This window comes from Athene noctua, chromosome 20, assembly GCF_965140245.1.
Source record: "Athene noctua chromosome 20, bAthNoc1.hap1.1, whole genome shotgun sequence".
NCBI classification, from domain to species: domain Eukaryota; kingdom Metazoa; phylum Chordata; class Aves; order Strigiformes; family Strigidae; genus Athene; species Athene noctua.
Genome location: NC_134056.1, coordinates 5,473,449 through 5,494,756, shown reverse-complemented (window position 1 = coordinate 5,494,756; position 21,308 = coordinate 5,473,449). Strand labels below are relative to the sequence as shown.

The 21,308-nt window shown below is 41.6% G+C and overlaps 1 protein-coding gene across 7 annotated transcripts in view; it reads right to left on the bottom strand.

Annotated features, from left to right (window-relative positions):
* Positions 1 to 21,308, bottom strand: part of RAPGEF1 (Rap guanine nucleotide exchange factor 1) — an 88,155-nt gene that overhangs the window by 55,724 nt on the left and 11,123 nt on the right. The window contains exon 1 of one of the 7 annotated variants that reach the window (XM_074924107.1): positions 3,597 to 3,616. The exons of the other annotated variants lie outside the window; for them this stretch is intronic. The gene's annotated coding sequence lies outside the window, so the exon portion shown is untranslated. Of the gene's footprint in view, positions 1 to 3,596; positions 3,617 to 21,308 lie in introns of those variants that run through there. 7 annotated transcript variants of the gene reach the window in all.

The window sequence follows — 21,308 nt, the reverse complement described above, 5'->3', positions numbered from 1 at the left end:
TTTGCCTTGTAGGGACAAGAAACTTGGAAGGGATAAAGATTTCAGAAGACTATTTCCTTTTCTTTTTCCCACCAGACATCTCTACCCGCTTTTATGGGGCAAGCACACGAATGGCTGAACCAATGTTTGTGCATGGAACTTCCACGGGGGAATCTCCAAAAGGAGATGTCCTGTCAGCAGAGAAAATATCTCTTCTGCTGACAGCAGATCCCCTTCACCACCACCACCACAAGCCTAACCATTGCCCTTCGCTCTCATTACCCTTCTGTCACATCAAACACTGAATCATTTGCACACCACTCTCAAGGGGACACAGATCTACAGTGCAAGGACAGGAGCAAGTGGCTGGAGCAGAATAGGAACTTCTTAAAATAGTACTAATGAAGTAAACCATCTGACATTTGCAAAAATAATAAACGTTATTGTCTGAGCAGCCCTGCTAAATCCTGCTTTGAAGATCACAAATTAATGCAGCTTTCTACTACTATGTCTTTTCATCCACAACAAACATTTTCCAGATCTCATCTCCTCCTAAGTTTCTGATGCATTTGTAGTTAAACAAATGAATCACAAACCAATATTCTCTTACGCTCAGCACTTAAAATAGCGCTTTTCTTGTTCCAAGCACATTACAAATGTATCTTTCTCATCCTCAAACAGTAAAGTCTTAACCTTACTCTGCAGATGGGAAACAGGCACAAAGGTGAAGCAATGTGACTAAACAGAGCAGAGGGTGAGTCAATGACTTCAGTACAGCATCTCCACCAAACTGCAGCCCTCGTCCCTCTCCCCAGTTCATGAATCAAGCAGTGAAGCTACTGTGATTATATTCAGTGAATGCCAACAGACATCATTCAGCATGATGGGCTTTGCGGTTTTCAAGCAGATACATCATTCAAGCGTCATAAACAGAATTTGCATTTTAATGAATCTGGATGAAGTGGTGTAAAAGAGAAGTTGCACTTAAATAGGAAGGTGTTCTAGCTCAAAGGCTTTTACAGATGAAGGCTGAAACTCTCCTGCAAAAATTACAACTAAGCAATACTTCCTAGACAGGTTACCGTAGCACTGGTCTGCTTTGAGAAAGTCACTTTCTTTACACTATATCCCAATTTAAATATCTAACATGTTCTATGTCTGTCCACTTAAAAAGTTCAAACAGCACAGCATACCTTTCCAGATCAAATAATTTGATAATGTACAGAGAGAAGCAGAAAACATGAGCCAGAGCGGTGCTCAAACCCCTTCTCCTATCCCTCTGCTCCTTCCTGCCTGTCTACAGTAACCAAACCCCTTAATGCAGCATTGAGGTTGCTCCTGATCTTGGTAGTCTGCCCACTGGAAATTGTTCTATTGGATTACCCTTGCCTCTTTTTGATGAATAACTGGCAGTGTTTCACTGGAGTCTCAGCACCGGCTTTCTCAACTTCTCTTTCTCCTTTCTGGTGTGCAGGAGGAGGGTACCCTGTACTTTTATGCAGTGGCCAAATATTTTTAAGATTAATGGGAAAAGACAGGGTAATAAACTCAATTGAATGATTTCAACTAGAAGGAGGGGGGGGAGAGAACACTGTTGTATCAGTGTTTCTGTCTCAAAGGAACCGCTGACTTTCCGTCCCCTCATATTTCATCTGTCCGGATGCTCTGCTGCTACATACAATTGGAAAAAAACCCAGAACCTTCAAAATTACTTTACTATGGATTTTTCTTAATTTCTGACTGGAAGTTTTAATACGTCATTCGATTCGCTGCTAATTCTATCCCCCTATTAATGAGGCTCTTGCTCCGTTGTTCTTGAACGTGCTCCAGCTGTTGAGTCATGGTCCTGCTCAGCTCCTGGGCTCTTCTCCCCCTGGCCGGCACGCGTCTGGGGTCCGACCACACACGAGAAAGCTCACGATACACGCCTGCTCTGAGCCGCCAGGTGTGGCCAGCGGGTTTTTTCAGCACCCTTTGAAGCCCCCCGGGCCAGGGAGGCTATGGCCGGTCAGGAGCCGCCTCATCCCCTGGCAGCTCCACCAGCTCCAGCAAAGAGGTGCTGCCCACCAGTTTGCTGACAGAAAGCTAAATCTGGTGAGGAAAGAACCACAGATTTTAAATGACAGCAGATTAAGAGGCACAAGGGAAGGCAGATAAATCAGCTTATGTGCTTGTGGGCAAAGAAAGTAGACTGTTTTAGGAGAAAGTCAGCAAGTCAAAACCCAATATCCATGGCTGCCATAGTCAAACAGTCACTTTCCATTTGGGTTCAAATGAACGCAAGAAATTAAGTCGCAACACACGCATGCTGGTGAATTCCACCAATCTAACCCAGCAGCAAATTATTTAGTTTAAAGTCAAAGTGAAAGTTCAGCCTTTTACAGAGCTCAGTCATGGCAGATTTTCCAGCTGCCGGGTCCTCCTCACCGGCCACCTCCCACGCCAGCTGCACCTAACCAGCACATGGGAGACTCAGAGATGGGAAATAACCCCCCAGCTGCTTCTGGAGCTCCTGGTCACACTTCTGTCACTATGGCACAGCTCAGTGGCAGGCAGGCTCCAGCAGCCGGGATGGGCAATTTACTGTTCAACTCGTCTAGTGCTTGGATCATACCAAACAAATTGCAAAAAGACTTTTTTATAATTTAAAAAAACCAGAATACAGTACCTTTTCTTTCCTTCACCTGATAACCTAAACCCTCCATCTTCTTTCACTCTATATGTATTCACACAGCAAAACCCTGCAGCTTTAGAGGAGACAAAGCCTTAAAAAAGGGTTATAGTTCATTTTCCAGCTTGAACTGACTCTTGTGGCTCGTTAGAAGGAACTAAGTGGAGTCTAAAAAATCTTATCCCACAAATGGTTCCCTTTTCAAAGGCCATTTGGGTCTCTGCTGGATGCACATATTTAAAAGCTATCAGATTAAAAATAACAGCAGACATCTCTCCACATGTCATAATGAAGCTATTGTGCACATTTTTAATCAACCGCTCCTGCCATTTATGCCACAAGTCCTTTGAAGACAGAGGTGACTTATGTAATGAGTTACACAACGATGCCCATTAAAATGGCATTTGTTCCCTTGGGCTCAGCTCCATCATTTGTGGAAGACAACAGGCAAGTTGCAAGGTTTCAGCTAAACCCTAGCTGACAGGGACTTTAAGAGTTCTGAAGCAAAAGGAAAAAATAATGAGCTATAGTTCAAAACGACCTTTTAGCTGAGGATGTCTGCCTGGTGCTGCGATGCAGTACCCAGCGAGAGGCTATGGGGCTGGGGCTCTGGCTCCTCTAGACCCAATTCTGCTGTCAGAAATGCAGGAGAACAGGTGATTCAGGACAGACAGATGGGCACATGAGAGCTTCCTACGATAATCCCCAAACATGCTGCAAAACAAAGGTCTTTCAAGATTTTACATGAATATTGCTAGAATTCCCAACCGTCTTCCTTCTACCCTTAAGGCAAAGGGCTGTATCTCCTAAATACCTGTAAGTACACAGATCTGTGGGACCTTTGCCCCGGCTAAAGGTTTGGGGCTCACCTGTAATGCAAACATTAAAATAACAGTGATTGACAGAAAATCAAAGACTTTGAGCTTTGCAGAAATGTTGCTCTAACCTGAAACTCAAACAGCCTCTCCCAACAGCCGAGTTCCTCCGCAGAAGAGCTGGCAGAGCCGACGCAGGAGGCACAATGTGAAGCTCACCAGTGGGCTGTGGGCAACAGAAAGCTACTGCAAGGGCACTTCTAAAAATAATTTTTCATAATTTCGTGGTGGAGGCCATCTCCGTCTTTCTTGCGACAAAAGATTTAAGCCTGCCAGTGTGTAGCTATGAGGATGGAGAGAAAGTACTAGGCTTTCAAGGAAGGTTGAAGAAACAGATGAGAAGAACCCCAGATACATTCTGGGCCCTTTCACACCTGCAGTGTGTAACACAGCTCTCATATTATGCAGCAGTCTTCTGCTACATTTCACGCCCTCTTTCTCCAGCAGTCCTGGGGATGTTTAGAAGACTAAAAATGCTGATATGCAGCACTTGTGCAATGCTGTATGTTCTCAAAAGGATGAGTTGGGATCCTAAATACAGAAAAGACAGAATGTGACAGAACAGCATTAAAATATCTGTTTTACACGTACAAGCATATCACTGCTGCATCATGGGTGCGCTACCTAGTGCTCTAGGTAGCCAAGTGCTCTACCTAGAAGCCTCAAGACCTACCACTTTCATCTCCATGAGTTTACTCTTCTCAACTTTGCTTTAGTCTCTGGGGGTAATGGCAAAGAGAATTTATTCAGAAACAAAAAAAGACCCGGTAGGGGATCCAGAAAGAAAAAAAAAAAAAAAAAAAAAGGGAGGGTCTGGTGTCAATCAGGAAGTTTGCCCACCCTAACCTTTGTACCTTAGGTGGAGCTGTTTGTAAGCTGCTCCAAGTCCCTCTCCAGGGAATTCAATTGCTAGGAGAGCAGCCAGGATTTAGAGGAAAACGGTGGAGGAAGGGCAACTGAAGAATCAAACAATCGTTCTTGAGAGCTAAAGAAACTTTTTCTTTAACATAACGTCACCTTCGAAGCAGCCAGCTTTGGGGAGCGGAAAGACCAACTGCCCTTTTTGTTTTTTGGCACCATTACAGTGAATGAGCATAAACCAGCAAGCATTAATGATGTGCAATGACAGCACACAAACTTCTATGGAAAAGGGAGGCTCAGTTCCCTCTCAGCTGGCCAGGCAATGCTCACTGACTCACAGCCTTCATTATTTTTTATGCCGCCCTCTGGGGCTTCCAGAGGAAGCAAAACATTTTTATTTGTCAGAGAGCACATTTTTATTTTGATTTTTTTTTTTTTTTCTTTCTAAGCAACCATGAATGAGGCATCTCCAGCTGCAGCAATCTCACGTGGAAAACACAGTGTCTGCAAGGGAATTGGGAGGCAGAGAGGGCAACTTATCAATTCAGCCACACCTCCCGACTGCAGAGAAAAGGATTGGGTCAGTCAAAAACGTTAATTTTATGGTGACTTAGTACTATAGCTCTTCTTCCTTCCAGCTTCATATCTGGAAGCAAATCTTCAGGTTGCGAGGAAGAGAAGATGCACCAGACTAAGCAGCAAGCTCAGAGAATCTAACCAGGCTCCCTCCTAGTCCTCTTTTAGCCTGAATTATTTCAGAAAAGAGAAATCTGCTTGCATGCAGACGCATAAACCAGAAATCCTTTAGCTGCTGAAAACTGCAACGCCACCCAAATGATTTACAAGGGAAAACAAATAAAACAAACAAAAAAAAAGGGAAAAAAGGTTACAATTAATTGAACCAGGAGGGATTTAAGGGAGTAGAACTTGCTACACAAGTTCAGCTTCCCCCAGCACACCAAAGCTGGCTTTGAGACTTCTTTTTGAAAAGGATTCTGTAATTTATTGATAAGCAGCAGACAGGACTTTTGCTCTGTTTTATCTGAAAGCAAGCTGCACCAGCAGATTGGTCCCCTATCAACTCACAAGCAGGAATTCTGCTGTTTACCAAATCACTAGCAAAGCTTTGTGTGGCATCTGGTGAGTCTCTGGTAATTTCCCATTTAAGTACTGATTTTGCACAGCCCTGCAAACCCAAGAGAACTAATGGGATTACAACGTTGGTAACATGACTTGTGACTCCCCCTGTGCCAGCAAGACTAAAACAACAAGAGAGTCAAGTAGCGTCCAACATCAACATGATCACTGTGGTCCATGCTCACCCTGCTTTACCCATAAAAACCACCAAGGTTGTTAACTAAACATTTAATTTTAAATAAGAAAAAAAAAAATAATCAGCTACAAGGCATAGCCTCTGCATTACTTCAGCAAACAGCTCTGAACACTGGAATTGCAACGGTTGCGAGGGAATCTGTTGAATTTCTCTGTTCACCAAACATGACTTAATATGGGGTCCGTGGGCATCCCCACTTGTCTAGCGGCTTTATGAGGATATAGTCATGACAGTGATTCAGACATCTAAAAATAAAGCCCTGAAGGCACAAGTATGTATGCGCACTACCTGAGTCACTCAGGGCTGTAAGGATCGAGTGAGCCAAAGCTCATTCGTTTCATTCACACTGCTGCCATGGCCAAGCAAAAAGCCTTGTCACTGAGCTCCACTTAAAACTCTTTCTCCCCTCCTCTTATTTTACTCGAGTACATTTTGACTCTTTCCATGTTGAAAAACCTTTGCTAGGCTTGGGTTTCAGTCATACGGCTGTCAGCTTTGAAACTCAGACCTGAAAGATTATAACCCGATGTTGCTGAAGCTGTTTATCCATCTCCAAGGTGACAGAATGTCGTCACTGGCACTCTGCAGGACAGCAAGCATAAACGCATTATTTTAGATGCTTTAGGGAAAAGCCTAATTGCTCACAACCTGCGTACAGGTTCAATAGCTGAAAAACAAGGTTGTAAATGAGAGTCTTGACTTTGCCTCTGCCCCACAGCACCAATTCTGAATGGGAAAAACTCAGCCCTCTTTCATCCTTGGAGAGTAAGTTCAGCTCTCTCATTCATTAGGCGATGGAAAAAAAAGAGAAGCTGGCTCAGATCTGCCTGACACAATTTCCAGTTGCTTTGGACATTACTAATTATAGTCATCTTTATTTTTGACCTCTGATTACAGACTCTTTGCACATTCAGTCTGAATTGCAAAGCTAACCCCTCTTTTCTAGTAGGCTTGGGAGGAACCTTATACCCTGCCCAAAAGCCACCGCCCACACTCATCTGAGCTGAGCACAAGAAATAAGATCAAAACATGGGAAGCATTTGCTTAAACATGCTCAATTTTATTTCCTTCTTTAGCAAGTGCCATAGATTAAGGGCAACAGTCCAGGTGAGACTGTGATGTAAGCTCTTTTCCATGCATGTTAAGAGATGAGCTAACTGCTCTGCAAGGAAGCCTCATTTCTCACTGTTCTGACTAGCACCGTATCCTCAGGGCTCAGATGCTGAAAAGCAGATATTTGGTTCAGTAAGATTAAACATGTCTGCACAACTCCAGTGCACCATGCTGGGGGCTCACATCTCTGCAAGAGAAAGAAAAATGAATTTCAGGAACCAGGCCAGCACTATCTCCTAGAGGCGTTGCAATAGCAGTGTAAACCTCCCTAATATTGCTTACTCAATAAAACAAGGCATCACAGGAGGGCCATGCAAATCACAAAACTTTGAAGTACTACTATAATGTTGCCCCAAAGGGCCAGCTCTCTATCTCCACACACACAGACGAGCATGTGTGCAAAGTGATGCAGCAGCACTGCAGGTGTGAAATTTCTGATGTAATCAGGTCAGAAGCTGCTTTTACATTATTGTTGTGCTGCTTGCGTAAAGGGTTAAGAAGCTGCAGGCCATATCCTCAATTCCATACCCTATTCTATACCTGATAGGATCAGCAACCAAACCACCAGTTTTATTGCCTGCCTACAGGCAGTAGGAAATTTTAGTCTTCTATAAGCAGAATTTGAAACATCAGGGCCTCCAGCAAGGGGAAACCGAGATGTTAATTGAACTGAACAGCCCAGGAGGGAGCTACGTCTTTGTTAGCTCTAGGATTAGCACATCCCTAGACCATCATGGCAGGAAACATGAGGTAGCTTACGGAGTCTAACCGGGATGTCTGTCTTTTCACTCTACTGCACATAAACATTAAAAGTTACTTTAGCAGTAAACAATGATTTGTGACAACTTTCTATTTTATTCTCTCCTCCTGCTTGAATTAAAATCTCCTGGTTACACTGCACCTACAGACAACAGGTTACAAGAAGGCATACTGCTACAAACACCTGAATTCTCCCTGATCTCAGCAAATCCTGACTTAAAACAAACTAAAAAAATAAATTAAAAATACATAGAAGAATTAACTTCTACAGAAGCAAACCTTAGCAGATCTGTAGAAACACAAAGGGAATCTGAAGGAATCCATGCCATCTGTAACAAGACTTGAGGCTTCAGTAGCATGGAAACAAGCACTTGTTAATTTAATGCTAAAGAGAAAGCAGCTATTCCCCAGCTATTTCAGAATGTTACATAGCCTAATGCAACGACAAGTTTGGAAACATGCTTAACAAAGGGATAACTGAGCCTGATTTATTTGAAGCTCAGTTCTTTGCTGGCATGCAACGTTATTTCTTACATCACCCTGGCTATCTGTATTTAAACTGATACTGTTATCTTTAATGGAAATTACCAGAAGTGTGCCTTACTAAGAATCAGTTTCTATTTTTCAATGAGCCTCCACTTTCCTGATACAGGAAGCCAGCCTGCATTTCAAGAAGAAACACCTTCAACCCTAAGATAGAACACCAAGGTGATAGCTAAAGGGAACTAAGCTGAGACTGTATTTTACCGAAACCAAAGTTGAACCTTATCTCAGCATCTCTTTACAATCCTGCTGAAACAGTTCTTTTATCACCAAATAAATCTTGGTGAATTAACAGCTACTTGAGTGAGGTTTTTACTGACAGCCCATTCCCTTATCATATCACATCCTATGCCGATCATGGCATCAGGTTTCCAAAGTGAGATCTTGCCCAAGAGTCACACCAGGGTGCCACACTAATGCATTCAAAGACTACAACCCACTCCCTGAAAAAAAGCTTGTTTTAAAACCCAGTGCCCAGATTCTGTGGCAGAGAGACCTTAGGATTCTATAAATAATAAATAGTTTTGTACAGTATTTATATTTAATTTGGTTTTGACAAAGCAGCAAAACCACAACTGCCAAAGTTATTTAAGTCTCTGCAACACAATATGCGATTGTGTGGCGATCCTGCCATCCAGCCCTGCAAGGTGAATCAATACTAATTTCAACTTGTGGTACATGGAGCAATACTTTAGGAGCTTAAGAGATCTGTTTGGAAAACATCAAGTAGTCTGTAACGAGAAACTTCAGCTCCACGAAGCCTCAAGATGTGCAGCGCTGTGTCTGGAGGCCCGGGAGGGCTGTGGGTCGGGTCAGGCTACGCTCCAGCACATCCAGAGAGCACTGCCTCTTCGGTCAGGCTAAGCCTGGTGCTTTGTCAGAGCTTCAGTGTGATTAACTTTATGCTCTTTCACTGTGAAAAACATTCAATAACCTACTGATTTCTGCAGCAGATTTAGTATGTCATAGCAGTTGGGTTCAGAAAGATATAAAGAGATGTTTATAAAAATACCTCTGGTTCCATTATTAGAAGGGTAAATACCTCCCAGACCTTCTGTGCTTATTATCAGCTGGTCATGCACAAACACCCTGCACAAGCTTCATTCCTGTCAGATTCTGAGTCTTCAGCTGAGTTCAGCTAATGAGTCAAAACCATTACACTGCAGTAAAGCAACAAGAAATGCTGTAAACCATCTTTCAACTAATAAACAACCACCTATGATGTTGCAAACAAAGAATTGACTTTGTACATATGATTGATGTTTATTATTATTATTCTGCAGTATAAGAAGCATGTAGTACTAAGCTTTGTGGCAGCCTAGTTGAAAACCATAGCTTTGTAATTGCTAGCTAATATCACATGAGCTAAAAAAATACTTATGCCTAAGAGATTATGTGTATGTGCCTGAGACTGCAATAACCAAAAAAAAAAAAAAAAGGGGGGGGGCAGACTGGTGGTCCCACAGACCTTTTTCTCTACTCCTATCTGAAAACTCACGGGGGGGGGGGGGGGGGGGGGGGGGGGGGGGGTGGCAGGGAAAAAAAAAAAAAAAAAAAAAGAAGGAAGAGGAGGAGATAGGGAGCTGCTCAGCAGAAATATCCACGTGTTGTGAGAGGGGGTTGAGAAGAGTTGAACACTGCAGCCATTGACTGCAGGACCTCAGCAAACATCTGCTCCCCACAAGGAGCACTCTCCCACGACGCCCTGCACGACTTCACAAGGAGATTTCCAATCTGAGCTGGGACTTCATTTGTTTTAGTGTGTGTTTTGAAGTAACTTTCTACCCTGTTTACAAATTTAGACAACAAATTCAAGTTGCCTCCCTCTGCAAACAAACAAATAAATACTGCCCTTTTTCTCCTCGGTGTACTCATGAACTCTACTCTGAAACTCAGCAAATAAACTCTCAGCTACATCTATGTCTAAACTGCTGATTTCTGTAGAAGAATGACAGAGGGAAGATATTTCTCCTGCTCCATTTTTGGGAACTCTGCAGTCAGGGAAGTCTGAATACACTAACTGTGCCATCATTCTTCATTAACCTGAAAACCAGCTATGGATCTATTGCAAAGAGTGCAAAACCGGAAGATGTCTCAAACAAATCTTGGAAAAGGCATTTGGTTTGAGAAAACTTGCTTTATTAAAATGTGTCCAGAGTCCCCAGTTCCTCCGCAGAAGGCTCCTACAGTCTATATGACTTTAAACAATACCATTTCCATGTCAGTTCCTGTCATTACACACAAGGCATAGGTACAAAACACCCATAATGGCTTAATTGCTGTTATTTGTTAGAAGAACAACACTATATATAGCAGTCACAGTGTTAAATTATGAAACTGAACCCACTTGTAAGGAAACTTTGAAAGATGCCCCTCACAAAAGACATTTTCAACAGGGATTCAAACCACTTATAAAAGAGAATTTAAAAATGTATAGAAAATATTTCAATACTTCAAGTACAGGAAAATTAATTTGCCATTTGTTAGCAGAGAACAGAGAAGGTGAAGAGCTGAGCTGTTTTTCTGGCAGCTGTAAGATTCTATACTTCTCAGGAGACCACCTGAAACTATAATACACTGGTATTTATCATCATAAAACGTCCCAACATTCAAAGCCACAAGAACCTTATAGGTCAGACTTTGTAAGGAGAGGACTTTTCCATCCAGGAAAGTTAATCCAAATCCAGGTGAAGGTTGGAAATTCACACATATTATTCCCAATTAACTCCAAACACAGTTTTGCTTTGGAGTAAGACTGTCCACTTGCAAAGTGGATTTAGCTAATTAGAAGCCGAACTGGCAATAAAGGGCAATATTTAGGGATAATTCTCATGTATATGGGAAGCTGTTTCTCAGAGATAAAAAGATGAAGTCTAGCTTTGTCAAACAGAAGTAGATGGCAAACCTCCAAGGAGATTTTTCTTGTAGTTACTCTGCCTACAATCCAGCAGCCTGTTCTCAAAATTGTTTGCGTACATTTCTTTTTTCCAGGTTAGTAGGAGTGATTTTAATTTGTCATTTTTATTTATTTAAAGGCCACTCCTGTGGTAGTATAAGGAATCAGGAAAGCAGAGGAACTAAACCTGTTCCTCCAACAACATAAACCAAACATTTTCCATTGTAAAGCAGAAATTCCTGTTTTGTGCTCTCCTGTTAAGAATCAGGTCTGCATTTGCAAAACAACCCAACAAAGAAGTGCCAGCTCCACTGAAATACTTTGTCATTCACAACCCAGTGGAAGGGAAGTCAACTGTAGGCCTAGCAGCAAAGCTCTAGGCTTACATTTAGACAATAGTCTAAACAAAGCCTAACCTAGCACCAAACAGGCATCTAGTTTTTACACAGGAATTTGCAGAATGTTTCTTTTGCCCTTTAATGTCAAAACTGCCATCTCTCTGCCTCTGAAATAGCTGTGTGATGGTTTTTCATTTTACACAGCCAGAAATTCATGACACAAATGGGTAAGAGGTGGGGATTCAGAGCAAGTGACACTTGCCATCAGTCACATGAAAAGCTAATGCAGAACAGATGCAAAAACGTGTCAATATTGGCGGAGGACCTACCTGGATGACAGAAGCTCAATTCTCGAAGTCACCGTGAGTGGCACTGAAGGACAAAACGGACTAACCGTGATCCTGAAGCCACATAATATTCCTATAATCGGCTTGAAACACACTGTCAGTCAACAGGCAGCAGATAGTAAACAGTTTGGCAAAGCTGTCCAAGCAATAATCAGGCTACTGTGAAAGAAATGACCAATACTCACAGCAAATGACCCAGTATAACCAACCTCACCATCCCTAACAAGCTCTCCAGATGTAACAGTATGAATGCTTACAGTCACTTCCAACATTTCAAACCAAGAAGCCACTCCCTCATATTCTTAATTGCCTCCCACAGCAAGATAGACAGGGATTTGGAGTCTCCACATTCTTAATAGTAGAGAAATCATCCCATTAATTTTCTAACATTAAGTCTACCACGCTTATTTTATAAAATTACTAGCCTAACCAGAGCCCAATAATGAGATGAACTATTTGGAAATAATATTTTGCTTGGAGGAAAAAAAGAAACGCTGTTTTCATCTATAATACCCATAAATCACTTTATTTACAGACTACAGCTTGGGGACTCAGAGCCAATCTAGTGATAGGATTTCTCTTCTATTTGCACCATGTCAGCATCTGCTCTCTTCATGCAAAAACAGAAAGCTGCCCAAGGACATTATAGCACTTTCACACCCCAAACCACCCATATCCCAAAAAGTCTGCCTAGTTCAGCTGGTTATAAGCATGCCACAGTTTGCATTTCCTACCATTTTAGTATTGAAAGTGTTTAGCTGAATATACGATAACACTGACTGGTAGAGCAGCTCTTGTTCAACTTCCAACAAATATAAAACACTCCTTTATTTGAAAAGCTGAAGTCAAATGCTCCAAGGCTTCTTTTGGAAAGTGATCATGCGGCAAAACGATGAGCATACAAGGTGAACACCAGTAAATACAGTCAAAAGTATGTCCTCCTCTCCCTAGACATGTTCCTACTGTTCAATTACACTGTGGTAGACATGGTTTGTTAAAGGATTTTCACACTCCTAAGGAGCCAAGTCTGGCAGTGATATTTTTTTTTATTATTTATTTAAACATTTTACTCCTATATATACATAGTGCTTTTAAAGAGAAGCTCTGATTGTGCTGAATTACTGTATCAAGAAACAGTCATCTCCAAGGTAAAAGGTAATAACCAAGTATGTGAAAAATCACAACAGGAAGAAATTATATTCCAGATATGAGAGCAAATGACACTGCTTTCAAAGCATGCTAGGGGCTATACAGAGCCCACTTATTGCAGATAAGAATTCAGATTGAATTTTGGAGGTCTAATCTCAAATACAGAGAGTCATAATATTCCTGGGGGTAAACAGCTCCAGAGAGCATCAGTGTTACAGGAGGAGGCTTCTTCTACCCAATTACCATCACTCTCACTTGAATTCACATCTTCTGGTTGTATATTAACACAACAATCTTGCATTATCTTAACCTCAGTCTATCATTTTACCTCCACAGAAGCACAGGCCAGAAAGGGAATTCCAGAGTTCAAGCCCATTCTCTTGCTGGATCATAAAAATCACAGCGTAGCTGTATCACACAAAAGGTCACCCACTGGGACCTGATGCAAAACAAGGAAAACCAAAACAAGGAAAGCAGGCAAGGACACAAAACAAACAAGAAAAATCCTTAAACAGAGAAGGAAAATCTCTGAAATCATCAGTCCATCCACTTAAGTGCTGTTGGTTTATAATTATCTTGATTCTTATAGCTCGCTCTAAATTTTCAATGTGTCATTTTATTTAAAAAATACAACCTACATTTGAATTTCTGAATAAGAGCACAGATGTACACAACGCTTTGCATGTTAAATACGTGGCTTTATAGTGGCTTAAATTTCACACGTGCCCATCTTTTCAATGGCAAATCTGTTCTGACATTGCTTATTGTTACAGGATCTAAAAAATACAGAGACACAGAGAGCGCCTAACATGTGAGTTTTGATAGCAAACAGGCTATCTACAGAGAGGCTCAACAGACACAGAAGGAAAAAAGAGGCTGATCAGTCGTCAGTCAGACTCTTTCTAATCAGGTTGAAATGCTTTGCTGCAGAGAAGAGGGGGGGTTCAATCTCTCCAATCCACATTCCCAACCCTCACGCTGCTTTCTTAATTAGCAGCAAGTGGACAACAGCTGTCAGTAGCCTGGAGGCCATAAAGTTATCAGCAAAAAGGGGCACATGTTAAGCAGAAAGACACAGGGGCAGCCACAGAACAGGTCTGTTAAATGCATAAGCGGTCAATACACGCAAGAGATCCGGACATGGCCGAAATGGCATCCTGACACACGGCCTCGTACACTGACACCGAGAGGATGCTCTTCCTGCTGGCGTTAGTCTGGTTGTTTTAACATATGACTAATTGCAATTCAATTTTATTTTTTTTTTAGTATTCCCATAACAGGAAAATTTAAACTGAGAATAGAAGGAAATGGGAAGGCCATCCTAATGTCTCGATGAAAATACATGGGGGTCAATTCAAAGACACAATGTAATAAAGTCTTCAAGATTGCTCCTGAGGTTTTAAGCATAAAAGTTGAAACACAGGAGAGAAGGGGGAGAAAAGATGTTTTACTTAAAAAGCAAGGAGAAACTTTAGCAGAAAATACAAACAATCAGAGGCAACTAGAAGCCATAACCTCAAATAGCAGAAAAGAAAAAACCCTCTAATCAGTCATTATTGCGTATTAAATCCTGTGAGCCCAAGTCATTGGTTATGATCTTATTACACCACATATTGGACTAATGTGGATCAAAATGAAATTTCTGTCCTAAAGAGGTGATACCCTCTGGTTAAGCCATGTGCTTATCAGACAACACAACTGCCTGACTCTCTGGATGATCATGAGTCTCTGGATGACAACGAAATAAAATACTTGCTTCCCTGTTGGATGTATTGATTACTGTCATTTGTGGCAATGGGGGAACTCAAGGCAATTGTAAGCAATAAAATGTATTATTAAAATTTCCCACTGCCCATTTGTTAATGAAAAATTGCCATCACCCTAACTTCAACTTCTTCAAAAAAGCCAGGCTTCTTTCAAATTTGGCTTTAACCTACCCAGAAAGCATAGATTCGGAGCAGTTTTCTGAGGCCTCTCTAGTAGGCTGCAATTCTGCTGGTTCTAAATATATACCAGCTTTCTGAGCTTGAACCTACACAAGGGAAGCTGGGCTGAAGATGGAAGCATTTCCCCAAGCTGCCAGTAGACTAGCAACACATTTAAAAACCCTCATCAAATTAAGTGCTTAATTACAACTCAGACTTTGAGACTCTGGAAATTAGGATAATCTTCTGGGAAATTTATGAGTCTCCCGCAAAAGAAATTGCAATATACAAGCCAAAAAAAGCACAGAGCTTGGAGAGAGTTAGCCCATCAAATCACACCTTGTACTAGATTCCTCACCCTAATTCCTGGAGAATATGAGGTGAGATCTGCAACTTAATTTCTGATTCTTGAGCCTCCATGAAAGATTAGGCTTTACATAACCAGGAGGCTAAATCATCGACAGTAGTCTCACGTAAAAAGTCGAGAAACTTTTGTTGAGAAGAGTTGATGGAAAGCCAGCTGTGCATGGACCTCCTCACACTCGACTTGGTGAATGTATTAGAGGCAGGGCCACAAAGGGCACTGCTTGGAGAAGATCTCAACATAGGCATTTGCACAGCCACCTAAATTATGCCAGCAAACCGTGGCTCCAGCATTGCCGGCCCGCTCTGTTCCTCTAGGTGGCATGCTCTGTGCACACAATGTTACCTGCATCTTCCCACAAATGGAGAGATGCCACCACTACACAGCACTACCACTCTCACTACCTAATGAGATCTCAAATGCCTTAAAAACAGGAACTAACAACCCACTCACAGGGTATACAGCTCCAGTGATAAACTGAAAAGCCCACAGACGCTTATGGAGAAGTAGAGATCATCTGACCAAAGTAACAAGTTAAATCATACCAGTAAATGAAAAAAAAGGCAGAAGTGGTACTCACTGTTCTCACATCACTATAGCCAGCACTTTCCATCACCACCCATCATGAAGTCAAAAGTACAGAATAAATGCTTGCACAATGCTCTAAAAATGTAAAGCTCTAGATAAACACTAAGCATTACACATTTTCCTTTTTGATTCATGAAATTATTGCCTCAAGGGAAACTGAATCTTGTTCTCAAAATAAGCCAGAACATCCCACATTTCCCACTGCTACCACCCTCACAAGTCATGGCCTGAGAACCCCATTCAGCAGCAAGAGAAGCTCCACTGCTTGGGCAAGCTGTGTGTATGTTCCTTTGCTGTGACGTACGTGTTACTGTTTGCTGGCACATCTCTATACATCTCCAGGACAACCCCGTTCGATCAAAACCTTGTGACACAGGCCCTTAAACATAATGCGCTACAAGCAACATGAGCGTGTGCCTCAAAAAAATTGTCAACTAATAGAAACAAAGGGCAGTGAGAGGTGACAAAGAAAAAATCATATCCTGGTATCAAAGGCAACAAGGAACAATACAAAATGAAAAGCAATTCAAACACAGAGCTCAAACATAGAACGAAGGAAGTACCTGAACTTGGATTGGAAGTATCTCAAAGGCTGAGCTAGGAAACTATTACGTTGGGTTCCCTTGTATAACACATCAGCTATAGGTGAAAGGGTTTTCCCCTTCAGCAGCTCATTTCTGCGTACTCAGCTGTCAGACAGGTTCACGTTTGGAGCACAGGACTTCTTGCTCACTCTTTTTTTTGTGAGCCAAAGGTCAGAAGTTCTGCTACAGACACCCATACCCAGGAAGATCCCACCAGAGCCCAGTGCCTCCTCTGCTGCTCACAGCTGGCACTGATCAGAGGTTTTGGGACCAAAATAATAATTGCTTTTTCCAGAAAATGTCAACTACAGAAATTTACTGAAATGTCCATTAATTCGAAACAAATTTTTTGGTGGAAAGCTATGAAAATCTATGTATCAGTCTCAACAAAAGTCAGCTCTGCAATTAAAACCAGAGACAGACAACAGTATAAAAGTCCCAACCTACTGATTAGAAAACTCAGGACAAGGCAATGACTGTATTTCAAGTGTGTGCCCTGTCTGATACGGGCCTTGGTAGAAACCCTGTCTAAGTAACACTGGTGCTACAACGCTAGGAGATGCTAGAAGCCACAGAGCTGGTTGAGATGTCCACTTACAGAGACAGAAACTGCTACATTAACTCAACATGAGAATAAATCAAATAAATTTGTACCCTGGAGCAAGAGTCTGGGGAGTGTCCAAACAAGCCTTTACAAATATTGACTAGCCTGAAGTTTAATACCTCTCTGTAAACTATCCTAGAGATTTGGTGCCATAAGAACCAGAAACTTTTTCCAATATAAAATTCCAAGCAAGTGAAAATATGAAAGCAGTTCTTGATACAGCTTAACCACACTTTGGTGCTGATCATTTAAGCTCATGTTGCTTCCTACTGATATTAAGGCTTTCACAAGATTTTTCATACGGCTTACTCATAATGAACAGCTGCTCTGGCAACTGCTGCAGTCAGCATGTACTTCCTGCTTTGAGAAAAAGTCATCAATATATCTTGGTACAGAAAATCATACTCTCTTTAAAACAATTCATGATAGGGTTTATATATCAACTGGCTACATGCCATCGACACTCCCTTAAACAATGGTTACACCCTCTATACAGCTAAAAATGAAATAGCTGAAAGGGAAGACGTTTTATACAAGTTCCCAGGGTAAAACACATCTGAGAAGCACTGGTCTGGGACTGACATTGTTCTACTAAAAGAATAAATATCTGAGTCCAAATCATGTTTCCTTCATCACCTTCCCAGACGCGCACAAGAAGAAAATCCATCTGAGCTTTCCTTTTGCATTTCTGGTGCTCTCTAATGGAACAAAATCCGAGCATTTTATAAAACTGTTAAATAAATTAGAAGTGCAGATTACGATTTTTCCCTTTTGCTAACATCACTTGTGGCACCAGTGAGACCATTTGCCAGCTAAGGAGAGGTCTGAAACTCTTTCAGTGTTGACTTTACGCTGAATACAAACGTTGAGTGATCTGCCTGTACAGTGAGTCCTCAAGCAGAGATCTCCTCGCATAGCAATGCTGCTTACAATGCCGCCACAGTGAGACAGGGTGTCAAGACAAACATCATTGTATTAATCGCATCTGTTGATTAACCAGCCCAAGAACAGCCTCATTTCAATCATAGGCTTTATAAGACAGTACTGAAATGTTATTGTGAGTGTTGAGATGGATGAGTCAATAGATAAAAAATACAAAAGCATTTGTAAGGAGACTCTCGCTGGAGTAATTTGATAAGCTGCTCAGCTACAGAAAATGATGGTCTTTATTGACATAGCTTGCTCACATAGTCCTTAACTTGGTTTTATGTTTCAGTCTTGGTTTTTTTACAAGCTTTCCAGTCAAAGCTAGACAAACACATATGTACTGTTATCTTAGCAAAGGTGAAAGACGGGTAAAGGTGAGTAACCAATCTAAAAATAGTTAAAAAGTCTTATTAGGTATTAATCCTTCTCACTTGGGGAGTTTACAATGGCTCTCCTCTGTATTTTGGAAGCTTTTCTTGACCTTAGGGAGTGAAAGACCTTTCAAACCAGCAGGTACATATAACACTGGGGGCTCTGGCTTCAGACAAACGCACTGGCCACGCACCACAACCAAGCCTCTCCTTCCCCTCTTACTCGAAATGATCTCTGCAGTGCCACGTAAGGTCAGTAGATTCAGGTTACTGAAAGAATGACATTTTAAACCTGATCTCTCTCTCATCCAAAACCATCTACAATTCATCTTTTAAGGCTGAGATTATTCATTCTGGGGGAATTATCCACTAATCATTTTTTATCTCCAAACTAGGTCCTCATGCTTGCAACTAGTCAAGAGCTCAGTCTGGCAGGGATTTTGGTTCCCTCTGCTCTCACCAGAGGCCACAGTAACACAGAACAGTCTCCCACAGGACAGGCTTTAAAATACCTCTGATAGCAACTCCATGACAAAAGGAAGGTCTGTGCTAAGGAAACTGGCACCAATTTACCAGCCAACACTTCACGTAGCCAAGGTACAGAGGTACAAAGAAAGGCTTCAAGTTATAAATCATCTTTACTGGGCTGGGCCTTAGTTCTTTACATCTTCTTGCAGAGGGAACTGCTGTGTGTTGTTTTGCCCCATCATGATTTTTTGAATTAGGATAAAAACTAAACGAAACCAGAATGCACAACAAGAAAAGGAGGGAGGAAAGGACTCCACTATCTCTCCTAAAATACACATGCACAGAAAGACATCAGCACTGACCTTTGGCTCTTAAGCACACTTGCTCACCAGCCTGGCTGCTATTCTGTTCAATATTTGTGACAGTCAAGTATGAAACTCAAGAGAAGCATGTGGCCAAATGAGTCAATACCCTGGTTTCTGCAAGTCCTTCTCCCCTACTCCCCTACTTATTATAGCTCATGCTTTTGCTATAGCCCTGTCCCGTTCCAGCAGAGCATTTTGCATTGACTGCTCATTTGCTACAAAAGCAGTTCATTCCATTCACCTGCCCATACTATGTACCAGCACAAAATCCATTTGCATCTCCATCTCCCAGAGCAGATATCCCTGTTCTGCAGGGGCTTCAAAATAACACGTGCCCTTCATTTGTAATTATCATGCAAAAAAACCCCCAAATCCAGGCAGGTAAGTTGCCTCCTGCATTTCACCCAGAAGCCAAGGCAATTACTGCAAAACTTGCAGTTTGCATCAGTAGACACAGCAATGTAATAATTTTGGGTTATCTGATTTTCTACTTTGAGGACTATGTAAAAACAAAACCAAATAAAACTCAACTGGATTTCTCCCAACAAGGAAATTGCTGAACTGATCAAAAATCATATTTTACCCACTGCAAAATTCTGGAGATTCTTCAGCTGGTATGATTCAGGATAAAGGGCATTTTACAGCTGTACAAGTGAGAATAGTTTGGGAAAGAGACATGTTTTTAATTCCCTCTAGTTCATTCCATAAAACATAAACATCATAGCCTAAAATAATCCTGACAGACAAAGCCAGTCAGACCTTCCTATCTAATACAGTATAACCCAGTACTGCATCAAAACTATTCTCTACCCTCTCCTTTGGTAAAATAGCAAGGATCGAGAAAAAGAAACCATTTACACAGAAAAGCAGAAACCTCTCCGCCCAGACCCATTTGTTTTACTCTGCAAGTATTGACAGATGAGTAATGAAAACTCTGCTGCAGACACAAGCTCTTCTTGAAGACAGCATCAGTTAATAAACCACAACCACAGCTGCAAAAATATTAAGGAATTTAACTGAATGACTCCTTCAAGGGCACAGGATTGCAGGAGGAGCCAGTTCTTGTGCTTTGTTATCATCCCAAAGGTTAAGATCAAAGTGTGCAACATCAACACAAACCAGTGTTACTTTTCTGGGTATAAGAGCTTTGAATAACAATTTCATTAAATGTATACTTCTGAGTACTAATAGTTCTAGCATGATTTTTTTTCACCATTATGATAATATTTCAAAGTTAGTACACTATGTTGCCGAAGCTTTTAGATGTGAAGTACCTCACCTGAGAAGTACTAACTGATAAAAACAAATGAAAATAATAGTAATACTAAAACCCACAGCCTGTTAGCTCTGCCCTCAGGACAAGCCACAGCACTGGTAGTGTTGCTAAGAATGGTGTTTTGCATGAGGTTGGATGCCAGATTCAGATCAGGACCTCAATCGAACTGCCATTTTAGCAGCACATGTACACTGGAAATGACTGCAGAATCAGTTATACTTTCACTTGATGGGGGAAACTTTTTTGGATATTGCCAGTGGATCTCCAACAGACTAGATGACCAATGGCTGTAACCTCAGATGCTTTTATTTATAACAGCCCTAAGTACTTACAGAACTTAAGAAATATCAAAACAATGACATAAGCCATCAGCAACCTTCTAACATTGTTTTTGTTGTTACTAACACCTTTTTGCCAGAGACTCTCAGGATTTATAAACTCATCTGCCCAGCTGCCAGAAATAATCCCTCAGATGTTTCCTTAGTCTTCCCTTCTCTATCATGTTAACTTCAGCCAGAACAAAAAGTGTAAAATATGTGTTAGAGTGGTAACCCTGAACACAGATAATTGTGGTCAACTGCCAGGTAAGCAGTTTTTCCTTACTCACATAGTAAAAAGCCACAACAATCCCGACAACCCCAGGCAACGATGTGGGTTACACCAGTGTCTGCTCCGAATGATGGTTTTGATCCCTCGGACCTTGGCGGTCCCCAGGCTGCCAGCCAAATGGAAGCTCAGAGAAGTTCTCCTGTGTATCACTTGCGGTATACCTGATGTCTCCAGGGAGCCCTACAAGTATTACAGTGAAATGTACACCTCAGATTTGAGGTCTAATGAACAAGGCTGTAATTCAGGATAAAACCGAAGAGTAAGAGCTGCCAATGCACGTTTAAAGAATTTATACACAGGCTTTCACCCGAGACAGACAGGAGCAAAACCATCTTTGTTTAAAGACTACCTGGAAATACACAC